Below are 18,404 nucleotides of genomic sequence, written 5' to 3'. Positions count from 1 at the left end.
GTAAAAGTGTTCCTATTTCTCCACATCCTCTCCAACACCTGTTGTTTCTGACTTCTTAATGATTGCCATTCTAACTGGTGTGAGATGGTATCTCATTGTGGTTTTGATTTGCATTTATCTGATGGCCAGTGATGATGAGCATTTTTTCATGTGTCTGTTGACTGTATGGATGTCTTCTTTTGAGAAATGTCTGTTCATATCCTTTCCCCACTTTTTGATGGGGTTGTTTGCTTTTTTCTTGTATATTTGTTTGAGTTCTTGGTAGATTCTGGATATTAGCCCTTTGTCAGATGAGTAGGTTGCAAAAATTTTTTCCCATTCTGTAGGTTGCCTGTTCACTCTGATGGTAGTTTCTTTGGCTGTGCAAAAGCTCTTTAGTTTAATTAGATCCCATGTGTCAATTTTTGCTTTTGCTGCCGTTGCTTTTGGTGTTTTAGACATGAAGTCCTTGCCCATGCCTATGTCCTGAATGGTACTACCTAGATTTTCTTCTAGGGTTTTTATGGTATTAGGTCTAACATTTAAGTCTCTAATCCATCTTGAATTAATTTTCGTATAAGGGGTAAGGAAAGGATCCAGTTTCAGCTTTCTACTTATGGCTAGCCAATTTTCCCAGCACCATTTATTAATAGGGAATCCTTTCCCCATTTCTTGTTTCTCTCAGGTTTGTCAAAGATCAGATGGCTGTAGATGTGTGGTATTATTTCTGAGGACTCTGTTCTGTTCCATTGGTCTATATCTCTGTGTGGTACCAGTACCATGCTGTTTGGGTTACTGTAGCCTTGTAGTATAGTTTGAAGTCAGGTAGCGTGACGCCTCCAGCTTTGTCCTTTTGACTTAGGATTGTCTTGGCAATGCGGGCTCTTTTTTGGTTCCATATGAACTTTAAAGCCGTTTTTTTTCCAATTCTGTGAAGAAAGTCATTGGTAGCTTGATGGGGATGGCATTGAATCTATAAATCACCTTGGGCAGTATGGCCATTTTCACGATTTGATTCTTCCTATGCATGAGCATGGTATGTTCTTCCATTTGTTTGTGTCCTCTTTGATTTCACTGAGCAGTGGTTTGTAGTTCTCCTTGAAGAGGTCCTTTACATCCCTTGTAAGTTGGATTCCTAGGTATTTTATTCTCTTTGAAGCAATTGTGAATGGAAGTTGATTCCTGATTTGGCTCTCTGCTTGTCTGTTACTGGTGTATAAGAATGCTTGTGATTTTTGCACATTAATTTTGTATCCTGAGACTTTGCTGAAGTTGCTTATCAGCTTAAGCAGATTTTGGGCTGAGACAATGGGGTTTTCTAAATATACAATCATGTCATCTGCAAACAGGGACAATTTGACTTCTTCTTTTCCTAACTGATACCCTTGATTTCTTTCTCTTGCCTGATTGCCCTAGCCAGAACTTCCAACACTATGTTGAATAGGAGTGGTGAGAGAGGGCATCCCTGTCTTGTGCCAGTTTTCAAAGGGAATTTTTCCAGTTTTTGCCCATTCAGTATGATATTAGCTGTGGGTTTGTCATAAATAGCTCTTATTATTTTGAGGTACGTTCCATCAATACCAAATTTATTGAGCGTTTTTAGCATAAAGGGCTGTTGAATTTTGTCAAAAGCCTTTTCTGCATCTATTGAGATAATCATGTGGTTCTGTCTTTGGTTCTGTTTTATGCTGGATTACGTTTATTGATTTGCGAATGTTGAACCAGCCTGCATCCCAGGGATGAAGCCCACTTGATCATGGTGATAAGCTTTTTGATGTGCTGCTGAATCCGTTTGCCAGTATTTTATTGAGGATTTTGCATCGATGTTCATCAGGGATATTGGTCTAAAATTCTCTCTTTTTGTTGTGGTCTCTGCCAGGCTTTGGTATCAGGATGATGTTGGCCTCATAAAAAGAGTTAGGGAGGATTCCCTCTTTTTCTATTGATTGAAATAGTTTCAGAAGGAATGGTACCAGCTCCACCTTGTACCTCTGGTAGAATTCAGCTGTGAATCCATCTGGTCCTGGACTTTTTTGGTGGGTAGGCTATTAATTGTTGCCTCAATTCAGAGCCTGCTATTGGTCTATTCAGGGATTCAACTTCTTCCTGGTTTAGTCTTGGGAGAGTGTAAGTGTCCAGGAAATTATCCATTTCTTCTAGATTTTCTAGTTGATTTGTGTAGAGGTGTTTATAGTATTCTCTGATGGTAGTTTGTATTTCTGTGGGGTCGGTGGTGATATCCCCTTTATCATTTTTTATTGCGTCTATTTGATTCCTCTCTCTTTTCTTCTTTATTAGTCTAGCTAGCGGTCTGTCAATTTTGTTGATCTTTTCGAAAAACCAACTCCTGGATTCATTGATTTTTTTGAAGGGCTTTTTGTGTCTCTATCTCCTTCAGTTCTGCTCTGATCTTAGTTATTTCTTGCCTTCTGCTAGCTTTTGAATGTGTTTGCTCTTGCCTCTCTAGTTCTTTTAATTGTGATGTTAGAGTGTCAATTTTAGATCTCTCCTGCTTTCTCTTGTGGGCATTTAGTGCTATAAATTTCCCTCTACACACTGCTTTAAATGTGTCCCAGAGATTCTGGTATGTGGTATCTTTGTTCTCATTGGTTTCAAAGAACATCTTTATTTCTGCTTTCATTTCGTTATGTACCCAGTAGTCATTCAGGAGCAGGTTGTTCAGTTTCCATGTAGTTGAGCGGTTTTGATTGAGTTTCTTAGTCCTGAGTTCTAGTTTGATTGCACTGTGGTCTGAGAGACAGTTTGTTATAATTTCTGTTCTTGTACATTTGCTGAGGAGTGCTTTACTTCCAATTATGTGGTCAATTTTGGAATAAGTGCGATGTGGTGCTGAGAAGAATGTATATTCTGTTGATTTGGGGTGGAGAGTTCTATAGATGTCTATTAGGTCCGCTTGGTGCAGAGATGAGTTCAATTCCTGGATATCCTTGTTAACTTTCTGTCTCGTTGATCTGTCTAATGTTGACAGTGGAGTGTTGAAGTCTCCCATTATTATTGTATGGGAGTCTAAGTCTCTTTGTAGGTCTCTAAGGACTTGCTTTATGAATCTGGGTGCTCCTGTATTGGGTGCATATATTTAGGAGAGTTAGCTCTTCCTGTTGAATTGATCCCTTTACCATGATGTAATGGCCTTCTTTGTCTCTTTTGATCTTTGATGGTTTAAAGTCTGTTTTATCAGAGACTAGGATTGCAACCCCTGCTTTTTTTGTTCTCCATTTGCTTGGTAGATCTTCCTCCATCCCTTTATTTTGAGCCTATGTATGTCTCTGCATTGAGATGGGTCTCCTGAATACAGCAGACTGATGGGTCTTGACTCTTGATCCAGTTTGCCAGTCTGTGTCTTTTATTGGAGCATTTAGTCCATTTACATTTAAGGTTAAAATTGTTATGTGTGAACTTGATCCTGTCATTATGATATTAACTGGTTATTTTGCTCGTTAGTTGATGCAGTTCTTCCTAGCCTCGATGGTCTTTACATTTTGGCATGTTTTTGCAATGGCTGGTACCACCGCTTGTTCCTTTCCATGTTTAGGGCTTCCTTCAGGGTCTCTTGTAAGGCAGGCCTGGTGGTGACAAAATCTCTAAGCATTTGCTTATCTGTAAAGGATTTTATTTCTCCTTCACTGATGAAGCTTAGTTTGGCTGGATATGAAATTCTGGGTTGAAAATTCTTTTCTTTAAGAACGTTGAATATTGGCCCCCACTCTCTTCTGGCTTGTAGAGTTTCTGCCGCGAGAGGTCTGCTGTTATTCTGATGGGCTTCCCTTGTGGGTAACCCGACCTTTCTCTCTGGCTGCCCTTAAGATTTTTTCCTTCATTTCAACTTTGGTGAATCTGGCAATTATGTTCTTGGAGTTGCTCTTCTGGAGGAGTATCTTTGTGGCGTTTCTGTATTTCCTGAATTTGAATGTTGGCCTGCCCTACTAGTTTGGGAAGTTCTCCTGGATGATATCCTGAAGAGTGTTTTCCCTTGGTTCCATTTTCCCCCTCACTTTCAGGCACCCCAATCAGACGTAAATTTGGTCTTTTTACATAATCCCATACTTCTTGCAGGCTTTGTTCATTTCTTTTTCTTCTTTTTTCTTTTGGTTTCTCTTCTCGCTTCATTTCATTCATTTGATCCTCAATCGCTGATACTCTTTCTTCCAGTTGATCGAGTCGGTTACTGAAGCTTGTGCATTTGTCACGTATTTCTCGTGTCATGGTTTTCATCTCTGTCATTTCGTTTATGATCTCTCTGCATTAATTAATCTAGCTGTCAATTCTTCCACTTTTTTTTCAAGATTTTTAGTTTCTTTGCGCTGGGTACGTAATTCCTCCTTTAGCTCTGAGAGGTTTGATGGAGTGAAGCCTTCTTCTCTCATCTCGTCAAAGTCATTCTCTGACCAGCTTTGATCCGTTGCTGGCGATGGGCTGCACTCCTTTGCAGGGGGAGATGCGCTCTTATTTTTTGAATTTCCAGCTTTTCTGCCCTGCTTCTTCCCCATCTTTGTGTTTTTAACTGTCTCTGGACTTTGATGATGGTGACGTACGGATGGGGTTTTGGTATAGGTGTCTTCCTGTTTGATAGTTTTCCGCCTGACAGTCAGAAGGACTGTCTGTTGGTCTGTTGGAGATTGCTTGAGGTCCACTCCAGACCCTGTTTGCCTGGGTATCAGCAGCAGAGGTTGCCGAAGATAGAATATTGCTGAAGCGAGTGTACCTGTCTGATTCTTTCTTTGGAAGTTTCCTCTCAGGGGTGACGCCACCCTGTGAGGTGTGGGGTGTCAGACTGCCCCTAGTGGGGGATGTCTCCCAGCTAGGCTACTCAGGGGTCAGGGACCCACCTGAGCAGGCAGTCTGTCCGTTCTCGGATCTCAACCTCCGCGTTAGGAGATCCACGGCTCTCCCCAAAGCTGTCAGACAGAGTCGTTCGCGTCTGCACCGCCCCCGCTCTTTCCCCTAATGGGCTGCAGCTGTGCGCTGTCCGCAGAGGTAGAGTCTACAGAGACAGGCAGGCTTCCTTGAGCTGCTGTGAGCTCCACCCAGTTCGAGCTTCCCAGCGGCTTTGTTTACCTACTTAAGCCTCAGCAATGGCGGGCGCCCCTCCCCCAGCCTCGCTGCTGCCTTGCGGATAGATCGCCGCAGACGGCTGTGTTAGCAGTGAGGGAGGCTCCGTGGGCGTGGACCCTCCCGCCAGGTGTGGGATATATTCTCCTGGTGTGCCTGTTTCCTTAAAGCGCAGTATTGGAGTGGGAGTTACCCGATTTTCCAGGTGTTGTGTGTCTCAGTTCCCCTGGCTAGGAAAAGGGATTCCTTTCCCCCTTGCGCTTCCAGGTGAGGCGATGCCTCGCCCTGCTTCAGCTCACGCTGGTCAGCTGCAGCAGCTGACCAGCACCGATTGTCCGGCACTCCCTAGCGAGATGACCCCAGTACCTCAGTTGAAAACGCAGAAATCACCGGTCTTCTGTGTCGCTCGCGCTGGGAGTTGGAGACTGGAGCTGCTCCTATTTGGCCATCTTGCTCCGCCCCTCCCAGTTCTAGATTCTTGAGGAATTGCCATACTGTTTTCCATAATGGTTGAACTAGTTTACAATCCCACCAACAGTGTAAAAGTGTTCCTATTTCTCCACATCCTCTCCAACACCTGTTGTTTCCTGATTTTTTAATGATTGCCGTTCTAACTGGTGTGAGATGGTATCTCATTGTGGTTTTGATTTGCATTTCTCTGATGGCGAGTGATGATGAGCATTTTTTCATGTGTCTGTTGGCTGTATGAATGTCTTCTTTTGAGAAATGTCTGTTCATATCCTTTGCCCACTTATTGATGGGGTTTTTTGTTTTTCTTGTATATTTGTTTGAGTTCTTTGTAGATTCTGGATATTAGCCCTTTGTCGGATGAGTAGATTGCAAAAATTTTCTCCCATTCTGTAGGTTGCCTGTTCACTCTGATGGTAGTTTCTTTTGCTGTGCAGAAGCTCTTTAGTTTAATTAGATCCCATTTGTCATTTTTGGCTTTTGCTGCCGTTGCTTTTGGTGTTTTAGACATGTAGTCCTTGCCCATGCCTATGTCCTGAATGGTACGACCTAGATTTTCTTCTAGAGTTTTTATGGTATTAGGTCTAACATTTAAGTCTCTAATCCATCTTGAATTAATCTTCGTATAAGGAGTAAGGAAAGGATCCAGTTTCAGCTTTCTACTTATGGCTAGCCAATTTTCCCAGCACCATTTATTAAATAGGGAATCCTTTCCCCATTTCTTGTTTCTCTCAGGTTTGTCAAAGATCAGATGGCTGTAGATGTGTGGTATTATTTCTGAGGACTCTGCTTTGTTCCATGGGTCTATATCTCTGTTTTGGTACCAGTACCATGCTGTTTTGGTTACTGTAGCCTTGTAGTATAGTTTGAAGTCAGGTAGCGTGACGCCTCCAGCTTTGTCCTTTTGACTTAGGATTGTCTTGGCAATGCGGGCTCTTTTTTGGTTCCATATGAACTTTAAAGCAGTTTTTTCCAATTCTGTGAAGAAAGTCATTGGTAGCTTGATGGGGATGGCATTGAATCTATAAATAACCTTGGGCAGTATGGCCATTTTCACGGTATTGATTCTTCCTATGCATGAGCATGGTATGTTCTTCCATTTGTTTGTGTCCTCTTTGATTTCACTGAGCAGTGGTTTGTAGTTCTCCTTGAAGAGGTCCTTTACATCCCTTGTAAGTTGGATTCCTAGGTATTTTATTCTCTTTGAAGCAATTGTGAATGGAAGTTGATTCCTGATTTGGCTCTCTGCTTGTCTGTTACTGGTGTATAAGAATGCTTGTGATTTTTGCACATTAATTTTGTATCCTGAGACTTTGCTGAAGTTGCTTATCAGCTTAAGGAGATTTTGGGCTGAGACAATGGGGTTTTCTAAATATACAATCATGTCACCTGCAAACAGGGACAATTTGACTTCTTCTTTTCCTAACTGAATACCCTTGATTTCTTTCTCTTGCCTGATTGCCCTAGCCAGAACTTCCAACACTATGTTGAATAGGAGTGGTGAGAGAGGGCATCCCTGTCTTGTGCCAGTTTTCAAAGGGATTTTTTCCAGTTTTTGCCCATTCAGTGTGATATTAGCTGTGGGTTTGTCATAAATAGCTCTTATTATTTTGAGGTACGTTCCATCAATACCAAATTTATTGAGCGTTTTTAGCATGAAGGGCTGTTGAATTTTGTCAAAAGCCTTTTCTGCATCTATTGAGATAATCATGTGGTTCTTGTCTTTGGTTCTGTTTATATGCTGGATTACGTTTATTGATTTGTGAATGTTGAACCAGTCTTGCATCCCAGGGATGAAGCCCACTTGATCATGGTGGATAAGCTTTTTGATGTGCTGCTGAATCCAGTTTGCCAGTATTTTATTGAGGATTTTTGCATCGATGTTCTTCAGGGATATTGGTCTAAAATTCTCTTTTTTTGTTGTGTCTCTGCCAGGCTTTGGTATCAGGATGATGTTGGCCTCATAAAATGAGTTAGGGAGGATTCCCTCTTTTTCAATTGATTGGAATAGTTTCAGAAGGAATGGCACCAGCTCCTCCTTGTACCTCTGGTAGAATTCAGCTGTGAATCCATCTGGTCCTGGACTTTTTGGTGGGTAGGCTATTAATTGTTGCCTCAATTTCAGAGCCTGCTATTGGTCTATTCAGGGATTCAACTTCTTCCTGGTTTAGTCTTGGGAGAGTGTAAGTGTCCAGGAAATTATCCATTTCTTCTAGATTTTCTAGTTGATTTGTGTAGAGGTGTTTATAGTATTCTCTGATGGTAGTTTGTATTTCTGTGGGGTCAGTGGTGATAGCCCCTTTATCATTTTTTATTGCATCTATTTGATTCCTCTCTCTTTTCTTCTTTATTAGTCTTGCTAGCAGTCTGTCAATTTTGTTGATCTTTTCAAAAAACCAACTCCTGGATTCATTGATTTTTTGGAGGGTTTTTTGTGTCTCTATCTTCGTCAGTTCTGCTCTGATCTTAGTTATTTCTTGCCTTCTGCTAGCTTTTGAATGTGTTTGCTCTTGCCTCTCTAGTTCTTTTAATTGTGATGTTAGATTGTCAATTTTAGATCTTTCCTGCTTTCTCTTGTGGGCATTTAGTGCTATAAATTTCCCCCTACACACTGCTTTAAATGTGTCCCAGAGATTCTGGTATGTTGTATCTTTGTTCTCATTGGTTTCAAAGAACATCTTTATTTCTGCTTTCATTTCGTTATGTACCCAGTAGTCATTCAGGAGCAGTTGTTCAGTTTCCATGTAGTTGAGCGGTTTTGATTAAGTTTCTTAGTCCTGAGTTCTAGTTTGATTGCACTGTGGTCTGAGAGACAGTTTGTTATAATTTCTGTTCTTGTACATTTGCTGAGGAGTGCTTTACTTCCAATTATGTGTCAATTTTGGAATACATGTGATGTGGTGCTGAGAAGAATGTATATTCTGTTGATTTGGGGTGGAGAGTTCTATAGATGTCTATTAGGTCCGCTTGGTGCAGAGATGTGTTCATTCCTGGATATCCTTGTTAACTTTCTGTCTCGTTGATCTGTCTAATGTTGACAGTGGAGTGTTGAAGTCTCCCATTATTATTGTATGGGAGTCTAAGTCTCTTTGTAAGTCTCTAAGGACTTGCTTTATGAATCTGGGTGCTCCTGTATTGGGTGCATATATATTTAGGAGAGTTAGCTCTTCCTGTTGAATTGATCCTTTTACCATTATGTAATGGCCTTCTTTGTCTCTTTTGATCTTTGATGGTTTAAAGTCTGTTTTATCAGAGACTAGGATTGCAACCCCTGCTTTTTTTGTTCTCCATTTGCTTGGTAGATCATCCTCCATCCCTTTATTTTGAGCCTATGTATGTCTCTGCATGTGAGATGGGTCTCCTGAATACAGCAGACTGATGGGTCTTGACTCTTGATCCAGTTTGCCAGTCTGTGTCTTTTAATTGGAGCATTTAGTCCATTTACATTTAAGGTTAATATTGTTATGTGTGAACTTGATCCTGCCATTATGATATTACTGGTTATTTTGCTCGTTAGTTGATGCAGTTTCCTCCTAGCCTCGATGGTCTTTACATTTTGGCATGTTTTTGCATGGCTGGTACCGCTTGTTCCTTTCCATGTTTAGGGCTTCCTTCAGGGTCTCTTGTAAGGCAGGCCTGGTGGTGACAAAATCTCTAAGCATTTGCTTATCTGTAAAGGATTTTATTTCTCCTTCACTTATGAAACTTTTTGGCTGGATATGAATTCTGGGTTGAAAATCTTTTCTTTAAGAACGTTGAATATTGGCCCCCACTCTCTTCTGGCTTGTAGAGTTTCTGCCGAGAGATCTGCTGTTAGTCTGATGGGCTTCCCTTGTGGGTAACCCAACCTTTCTCTCTGGCTGCCCTTAAGATTTTTTCCTTCATTTCAACTTTGGTGAATCTGGCAATTATGGGTCTTGGAGTTGCTCTTCTCGAGAGTATATCTTTGTGGTGTTCTGTGTATTTCCTGAATTTGAATGTTGGCCTGCCCTACTGGGTTGGGGAAGTTCTCCTGGATGATATCCTGAAGAGTGTTTTCCAAGTTGGTTCCATTTTCCCCCCCTCTTTCAGGCACCCCAATCAGACGTAGATTGGTCTTTTTACATAATCCCATACTTCTTGCAGGCTTTGTTCATTTCTTTTTCTTCTTTTTTCTTTTGGTTCTCTTCTCGCTTCATTTCATTCATTGATCCTCAATCACTGATACTCTTTCTTCCAGTTGATCGAGTTGGTTACTGAAGCTTGTGCATTTGTCACGTATTTCTCATGTCATGGTTTTCATCTCTGTCATTTCGTTTATGACCTTCTCTGCATTAATTAGTCTAGCTGTCAATTCTTCCACTCTTTTCTCAAGATTTTTCGTTTCTTTGCGCTGGGTACGTAATTCCTCCTTTAGCTCTGAGAAGTTTGATGAACTGAAGCCTTCTTCTCTCATCTCGTCAAAGTCATTCTCTGACCAGCTTTGATCCATTGCTGGTGATGGGCTGCGCTCCTTTGCAGGGGGAGATGCGCTCTTATTTTTTGAATTTCCAGCTTTTTCGCCCGCTTTTTTTCCCCATCTTTGTGGTTTTATCTGTCTCTGGTCTTTGATGATGGTAACGTACTGATGGGGTTTTGGTATAGGTGTCCTTCCTGTTTGATAGTTTTCCTTCTGACAGTCAGGACCCTCAGCAATAGGTCTGTTGGAGATTGCTTGAGGTCCACTCCAGACCCTGTTTGCCTGGGTATCAGCAGCAGAGGTTGCAGAAGATAGAATATTGCTGAACAGCGAGTGTACCTGTCTGATTCTTACTTTGGAAGCTTCCTCTCAGGGGTAACTCCACCCTGTGAGGTGTGGGGTGTCAGACTGCCCCTAGTGGGGGATGTCCCCAGCTAGGCTACTCAGGGGTCAGGGACCCACTTGAGCAGGCAGTCTGTCCATTCTCAATCTCAACCTCCGTGTTGGGAGATCCACTGCTCTCTTCAAAGCTGCCATACAGAGTCGTTCGCGTCTGCACAGGCCTCTGCTGCTTCCCCTGTTGTTTTTTAGCTGTGCCCTGTCCCCAGAGGTGGAGTCTACAGAGACAGGCAGGTTTCCTTGAGCTGCTGTGAGCTCCACCCAGTTCGAGCTTCCCAGAGGCTTTGTTTACCTACTTAAGCCTCAGCAATGGCGGGTGCCCCTCCCCCAGCCTCGCTGCTGCCTTGCGGTTAGATCGCCGCAGACTGCTGTGTTAGCAATGAGGGAGGCTCCGTGGGCGTGGGACCCTCCCGGCCAGGTGTGGGATATATTCTCCTGGTGTGCCCGTTTGCTTAAAGTGCAGTATTGGGGTGGGAGTTACCCGATTTTCCAGGTGTTGTGTGTCTCAGTTCCCCTGGCTAGGAAAAGGGATTCCCTTTCCCCTTGTGCTTCCCAGGTGAGGTGATGCCTCGCCCTGCTTCAGCTCTCGCTGGTCAGGCTGCAGCAGCTGACCAGCACCGATTGTCCGGCACTCCCTAGTGAGATGCCCCCAGTACCTCAGTTGAAAATGCAGAAATCACCGGTCTTCTGTGTCGCTCGTGCTGGGAGTTGGAGACTGGAGCTGTTCCTATTCGGCCATCTTGCTCCACGCCCCCACAAGCATTTATTTTAAAATTTTTTATGTGAAAAATTAAAAGGATAAATTTATGAAAGTATATTTTTGTAATTCTAGGGTGAGCAAGACACAAAACTTGGAAGCCATGAAAGAAGAAAAGATACACAGATTTGAGTTCATAAAAATTAAAAATATGTGTACAATGAAAGATACCATAAATGAAATGAAAACACAATCACAGACTGTAGAGGACCCGGCAGGAAGAGATGAGGAGAGGGAGACGCAGCTTTGTGACTCAGGAAGCACACGTGGTGCAGAGGCTATCGCGACACTGTAGGGGAAGCCTGGCCCTTTGCTTTACCCCTGAGCAGGATGATCTCTGTGGACACAAAGATTCCATCTTTCCACTCTTGACCTCGGAGCCACTTCACCTCCCCATGCTGATAAAGCTGGCCTGAGCTCAAACTTCCTACCCTTCCTTCCAGCGTCCACAGGGAAGGCTGGGCTGGCTCCAGGCAGTGGCCTCAGAATTAGTCTAAGTGCTGCCATTTGCAGGTTGCCTACTCAGGGCCCACGGTGCTAGCCTGACCGCTGGGAAAACCCATTTCCCACAGTGCCATGCAAACAAAACCCATTATTGCACTGACAAAAATTTTCAGGGGAGTTTTTCATGTTCTAACATGACCCTCCCGTGGAGTTTAGAAGTTCATTTTTAGATGTGGCTACAGTCTCGGCAGTGAAGGATAACAAGAAGCCTTCTGACCATTTCAATACAATTCACACTGTTTTCTGTCACAGAATATGGTGGCAGTGACCGTCAGCTTCTCTATGGAGGGTTGAAATGCTCCTGGCTTCTTTCCCTACTTTAACCCAGCATGTCTATAAGGCTTGCACCCCGCATAGGGCGGCTGATCTAGGCTTTAAGGCTACGGTGCTCCCCAGGAGCGCCACGGTCTGCCAAAGCTGGCAGCAAATGTCATCAAAGTGGAAGAGTTCACCTCTTCACCTTAAAATGCTGTCACGTTCTTTCTGGTTCTTTGAGATGGAAATCACCAAAATGCTAAAATGAAGAGAAGTGGACTTTCAGAGCTAGCCCTCATTCAGAGTGAGGGCCCTCTTCTTACGGCCTACTGCCTACTCTCCCTCCTATACTTGGCATCTTAGTCTTCCTGCCTGTGACTCTTGACACCCTGTCCCCCAACTTCCTTGGCTGCCTTTCCCCATTCTCTCTGCCCATCTAAACATCTTTCTTCCTCAAAGGACCAGGCCAAATGCCACTTCCCCAAGAAGCTTTCCTGACTCTTCTATATCTCCATCTGCTCTTTCTCTTCTCTGAGGTCCTATGTCTGTGCCACTCATTTGGGGAGGCATCCAATCCCTCCCCACCCACCCACCCCCAAATTTATTGAGTGCCTACTATGTGCCTGGAAGGGTTCAAACACTGGAGAAGCAAAATGGCTTGACCAGGAGAGATAGGACAACGTGGACAGATTCTAAGAAAAAGAAACAGCAGAAAAAGAGCAGGGCAACTAGCTGAATTTAGGTCTGCAGTGTGGCGAAAATGCCAACAAAATATTGCGAGATATGAGTGGCAACATGACATACCATGGCCAGAAATTATCTTTTTGGATTCTTTCTACATGAACCCAGATCCTTATTGAAATATTACTTCCAACTTCAAACTAAATGTAGAGAGGATCCGGCAGAAAGTAGCAAACAATAACAAAAAGGATGCTAAACCAGACAGCTCAGAGAACAGAGGAATGGGGAGCCAAGATGTTGTAGACGGGCCAAGTGGTTTTGAGGCATTTGGTAATGATCCCCTGTGGCTTTGAGGTGTGTCTGTTTCTTTGTTTTGAGCTAGTCAGGGACATAAATGTCCTCTACGTCTGTAGGCGACCAAACTGGAGAAAATAATCTACATGTAAGCAGGATAAATTTTGACTGTGTTTAAGGAAAATTTTTTTGTGTTGAAGCTGGAAAAGGTGACTTTCAAAGAAGGTTGCAAATTTTTATTGCCTGATGCTTTAAAAAGAGAAAAGACAAATCCTCTTTTGGGAAAACAGAGGTTTCTCTGCTTGAGAGTAAGGAACTATGGTGGAATCCCAGGCGGTCCACGATTCTAGGATCTGAGGCGTTAAATGTCACTGCCACTGGCTGCCACTCCCCAGCCCTGCCACACTGTCCACCAGAACCACTAACGAAGTTATAGAAGTCTCCCTTTTCAGTTTTCTATTTCATTTTCCCTGTCCCCTGAGAAACAGGAACCAAGGACCAGGCAGTAGGAGAAGCCAGACATAATCTATGCTTTCAAAGTGGGCCACCATGACGTGAATGAATTAGAGCTGAAGGGTCGTGGAGGCAGCCTGTTCCTCCTCCCTCCCTTCTCCCCGGCTCTGACCCCCACTTCTTCCTTTTTGTGTATTATTCTGAAAAATAAATCAAACAGTTGCCATTTGCTTTACATTACGTTGGTCCACAACGTCAAAGGTCATGGTTTCCAGATTTCGGAAAAGGAGTTTGATTCTGTTCCTAAAATTAAAGAGAAATTGCAAGACTTGAATGGAAAGGGGAAGTTCCCCTTCACTAACTCTTTCTAGAAGGGTCAACATTTAAAACTTAACCTGTGGCTGGGTGTGGTGGCTCACGCCTGTAATCCCAGCACTTTGGGAGGCCAAAGAGGGTGGATCACTTGAGGTCAGAAGTTTGAAACTAGCCTGGCCAACATGGCAAAACCCCGTCTCTACTAAAAATTAAACAATTAGCTGGGCATGGTGGTGGGTGCCTGTAATCCCAGCTACTCTGGAGGCTGAAGCATGAGAATTGCTTGAACCTGGGAGGTGGAGGTTGCAGTGAGCTGAGATTGAACAATTGTACTCCAGCCTGGGCAACAGAGTGAGACTCTGACTCGAACAAACAGACAAACAAACGAAAACCAAAAAAGTTAACCTTGTGTGGATATTTACGTATTATTTGAATACGAGAAGGAATTTGACCACTTGAGGGTCTGATTTATACAAGTACCACATGATGAAGAACAGGATTTTATGGAGTGAAGATCCTTAACAGCACTCTCAGACTGAATCTCTCCTGAGCCTGAATTGATTTCTCCAGTGGCCACTGGTAGAAGTTGAGTGACTCCTCCAATGGCCCCAGACACAACTAGGAAATGTGCCTAAACTGGCTGCCATTTGAAACCTTTTGGTGTCCTTTTTTAGATGCACCACCCTAAACTTCAGGAGTTCTCTCCAGAGAGTAATTTTAGGAATGAATGCCAGAGACCAAGGAATGAGGGACTGTTGCCTCATCAGAGGGAGAAGGAGCTAGCTGGAAAAGCAAGAGGAACAAAATGTCCCCTGACTAGATTCTTCGTTACCCTTTGTCTCAAGGACTCTTCTAGAAACAGAAATGAGAGTAGATTCATGTATGTTTGCCCAGGTTGACCTCAGTGGAGGAATTGTGGGGCAGAGGCCGCATGAAAGAAAGATAACTTCAGTAAGGCTCTCCAAACTTTTGGTTTCAGGAGCAGTCACTTTTTACTTCCTAGAAGCTGTATTTTCACCTACTGAGAGTCTAGCAGGCAGTGAAGTCCCCTTAGTATGGGACCGTGGGCAGGAGGATTGATGTTTCATTGCAAACCCTGGAAGCGGAACTTGGGACTCAGCTGGCCAGCTGAACTTCTCTTCCTGTGGGAAATCCCAGCAAAACCAGGAGAAAGGGAGCAACAGAGGTCATCTGCTAGGAAATGTACCAAAGAAGATTTGAAAAGTACTGGTGGATCTCCAGAGCAAAGGCTGGAAAGCCCTGACCTACAGGAGCAGGCTACTGCATTGTTGGGAGAGGCGGGATTCACATCCACATGGACTTCCCTCGGGTCTCTTTCCGCTCTGCAGAGAAGGGTGGAAGCTGCTCCTAGGGTTTTTTTTTTGTTTGTTTGTTTGTTTGTTTGTTTTTTGAGACGGAGTATCGATGTGTCACCCAGGCTACAGTGTAGTGGCACGATCTTGGCTCACTGCAACTTCTGCCTCCCAGGTTCAAGCGATTCTCCTGCCTCAGCCTCCCAAGTAGCTGGGATTACAGGCATCCACCACCACGCCCAGATAATTTTGTATTCTTAGTAAAGAGGAGGTTTTACCATGTTGGCCAGGCGGTCTTGAACTCCTGACCTTGTGATCCACCTGCCTCAGCCTCCCAAAGTGCTGGGATTACAGGTGTGAGCCACCGCACCCAGCCACTCCTAGGTTTTAAAACACCAGTTTGTATCCACTTATCTCTTTTGCTCCTCTCCATATAGTCTCCCATCTCTACCTCTTGCTATATTTGATTACTACCTGCTTGTTAGAATTGCAATGCATATCTTAGATTTTTCTTTAAATACAACTATTAGACTGTCATCAAGAAGAGGCTTAAGCCTCTTTGGGGGTGGGGTAGAGAATATTTATTTATTTATTTAGAGACAGGGTCTCACTCTGTCACCTAGGCTACTGTGCAGTTGTGTGACCCTAGCTTATTGTAACCTCAAGCTCTCAGGCTCAAGCAATCCTCCTGCCGCAGCCTCCTCAATAGCTGGGACTACAGGTGTGCACCACCATACCTGGATAATTTTATTTATTTTTTTTGCAGAGACAGGATCTCACTTTGTTGCACAGGTTGGTCTTGCACTCTTGGACTCAAGTGATCCTCCCACCTCTGCCTCCCAGCATACTAGGTTTATAGGCATGAGTCACTGTACCCAGCAAATGTTTCAAAAATCAGACTCAGGAGGTTCATATCTTTAATAGATGTTTAGTCTATCATGTAATTTCAATTTTTTTCTAAGTGACAGTAGAAGGAATGGAAGAAGTCCTGGTTGGGAGTTCAAAAGGTATGGGCTCCAGGCCCACTTCTCTCCATGTGTGAAACTGAGTTATATAAACTCTGAGTAACTGTCTTCACTGGCCTCAGCTTCCTCTCTAGAAAGTTATTGTCAGCCAGACATGGTGGCTCATGCCTACAATCCCAGCACTTTGGGAGGCTGAGGCAGGTGGATCACTTGAGATCAGGAGTTCAAGACCAGCCTGGCCAACATGGTGAAATCCTCTCTCTACTAAAAATACAAAAATTAGCCGGGCATGGTGGCAAGCACCTGTAATCCTAGCTAGTTGGGAGGCTGAGACAGGAGAATTGATTGAACCTGGGAAGTGGAGGTTGCAACAAGCTGGGATCGCACCACTGCCCTCAGGCCTGAGTGACAGAGCCAGACTCTGTCTCAAAAAAAAAAAAAAAAAAAGGAAAAAGGAAAAAAAGAAACTGTTGTCAACTGAGAATTGACAAGTTTATAAATCTGGAAAGGAGAGCTTTACTTTTCATAAAGGGTTGCAGACCGCAAGGTGTCCATTCTCAGTCTGGGAAGTATGGCCTTCCAGCCAGAAGCCAAAAAGAGGCACTTCAAGGGAAGGGCAAAGGGAACAGGAATGTATGCTGAGCAGGGTGGCCAAATACACATGTTTATTTATTTATGTATTTATTTATTGAGACAGGGTCTCACTCTGTCACCCAGGCTGGAGTGCAGTGGCACAATCTCAGCTCACTTCAACCTCTACCTCCCGAGTTCAAGCGATTCTCATGCCTCAGCCTCCCAAGTAGCTGGGATTACAAAAATACACGTATTTAATAAGCTATAGGAGAAATCATGAATATTTATGAAAGGGGAAACATGTGCATGTGCAATTGAGCTTCATGCCCCTTGAAGGTGTCCCTTGTACAAAAAATGACAGCATCAGCATGATCTGAGGGTGGAGTTCTCGGCCCTCTGATGTAAAAAGGTGAAGCAGAGGACACAAAAACCCTCACTGCAGGTCCTCTGTAGACTGGCCAAAACCAATCTGTGACTGGTGGTCTCTTATCAGGACAGAATGATGGTCAGTTGTATGTCAAAACTGCAAAAGGAAGGGACAGCAGTCATGTGGTTGGTTGAAATCAGCGGTGGAGTCTGAGCTTGTTTTCCTTGATGAGCTGATCTTCTGGATGCTGCTCTCTGAACTCCCTGACTGAGCTGATAACGTTAACTCTCTCATAGGTGCCAACCATGTACCTTGACCATTCTCTCTTTCCACACTCTCACAGCCTCGTGCCATTGTCCTGTACAGTGTCTCCTCTCCTCATGTGATTTTTGCCCTACCTCTGTAGCTGCAAGAAGCACCAAGCATGTGCTTGGCTGACACATTTTATTTATTTATTTATTTATTTATTTATTTATTTATTTATTTATATTATTTTTGAGTCGGAGTTTTGCTCTTGTCGCCCAGGCTGGAGTGCAATAGTGCGATCTTGGCTCACTGCAAACTCTGCCTCCCCTGTTCAAGCAATTCTCCTGCCTCAGCCTCCCAAGCAGCTGGGATTACAGGCACCCGCCACCATGCCCAGCTAATTTTTGTATTTTTAGTTAAGATGCGGTTTCACGCTGTTGGCCAGGCTGGTCTTGAACTCCCGACCTCAGGTGATCCGCCCACCTCGGCCTCCCAAAGTGCTGGGATTACAAGTGTGAACCACTGCACCAGACTGGCTGGCACATTTTAGATACTGTATTAGTCAAGGTTCTTCTGAGAAACAGAACTGATAGGATGGACACACACACACATGCAGAGAAAGAGAGTTTACTTTGAGGACTTGGCTTATACCATTGTGGAGGCTGGCAGTTTCGACAGGGTAGGCCAGCAGGCTGAAGACCCAGGAAAGAGTTGCAGCTCAAGTCTAAAGGCAGTCTGCTGGCAGAATTCTCTCTTCTTTGGGGGAGGCGAGTCTTTTTTCTATTAAGGCCTTCAACTGATTGGAATGAGGCTCATCCACATTAGGGAGAGTAATCTGCTTTACTCAAAGGCTACTGATTTAGATGTGAATCTCATCTTAAAAAATACCTGCACAGAAACATCTAGAACAATGTTTGACCAAATATCTAGGTGCTGTGGCCTATCCAAGCTGACAAAATTAGCCATCACAGATGCTCACTAAATCTTCTTGAATTGACAACACAGGATATGTGAGCAGCTACTTTTGGTTTCCTGTTTCTCCTGTACTAGCTTTCTTCTGTTTTCTTCATTTTCCTTCATTTAAATTCATTTTAACAAATGTATACAGAGGTCTAACCTGTAGTAGGTTTTTCTTTAAGATTTTTGCTATTTTGTGTCTGCTAGTAAGTCCAAGTGGCCCTGCCTATCAACCATTTCCTGTTCAACCAACTCCCTTTTCTTTCACTTTTTTTTTTTTAAGCTCCGATTATTCAACTGGGCAGTCATGTATGTATAATCCACATATTCAGGGCCCAAAGTGGCAAAGAGTTAATTCCTGTTTTTTGAT

Source organism: Trachypithecus francoisi, unplaced genomic scaffold (assembly GCF_009764315.1).
Source record: "Trachypithecus francoisi isolate TF-2019V2 unplaced genomic scaffold, Tfra_2.0 Lachesis_group0, whole genome shotgun sequence".
Lineage (NCBI taxonomy): Eukaryota > Metazoa > Chordata > Mammalia > Primates > Cercopithecidae > Trachypithecus > Trachypithecus francoisi.
Note: the sequence above shows the minus strand (reverse complement) of the source record.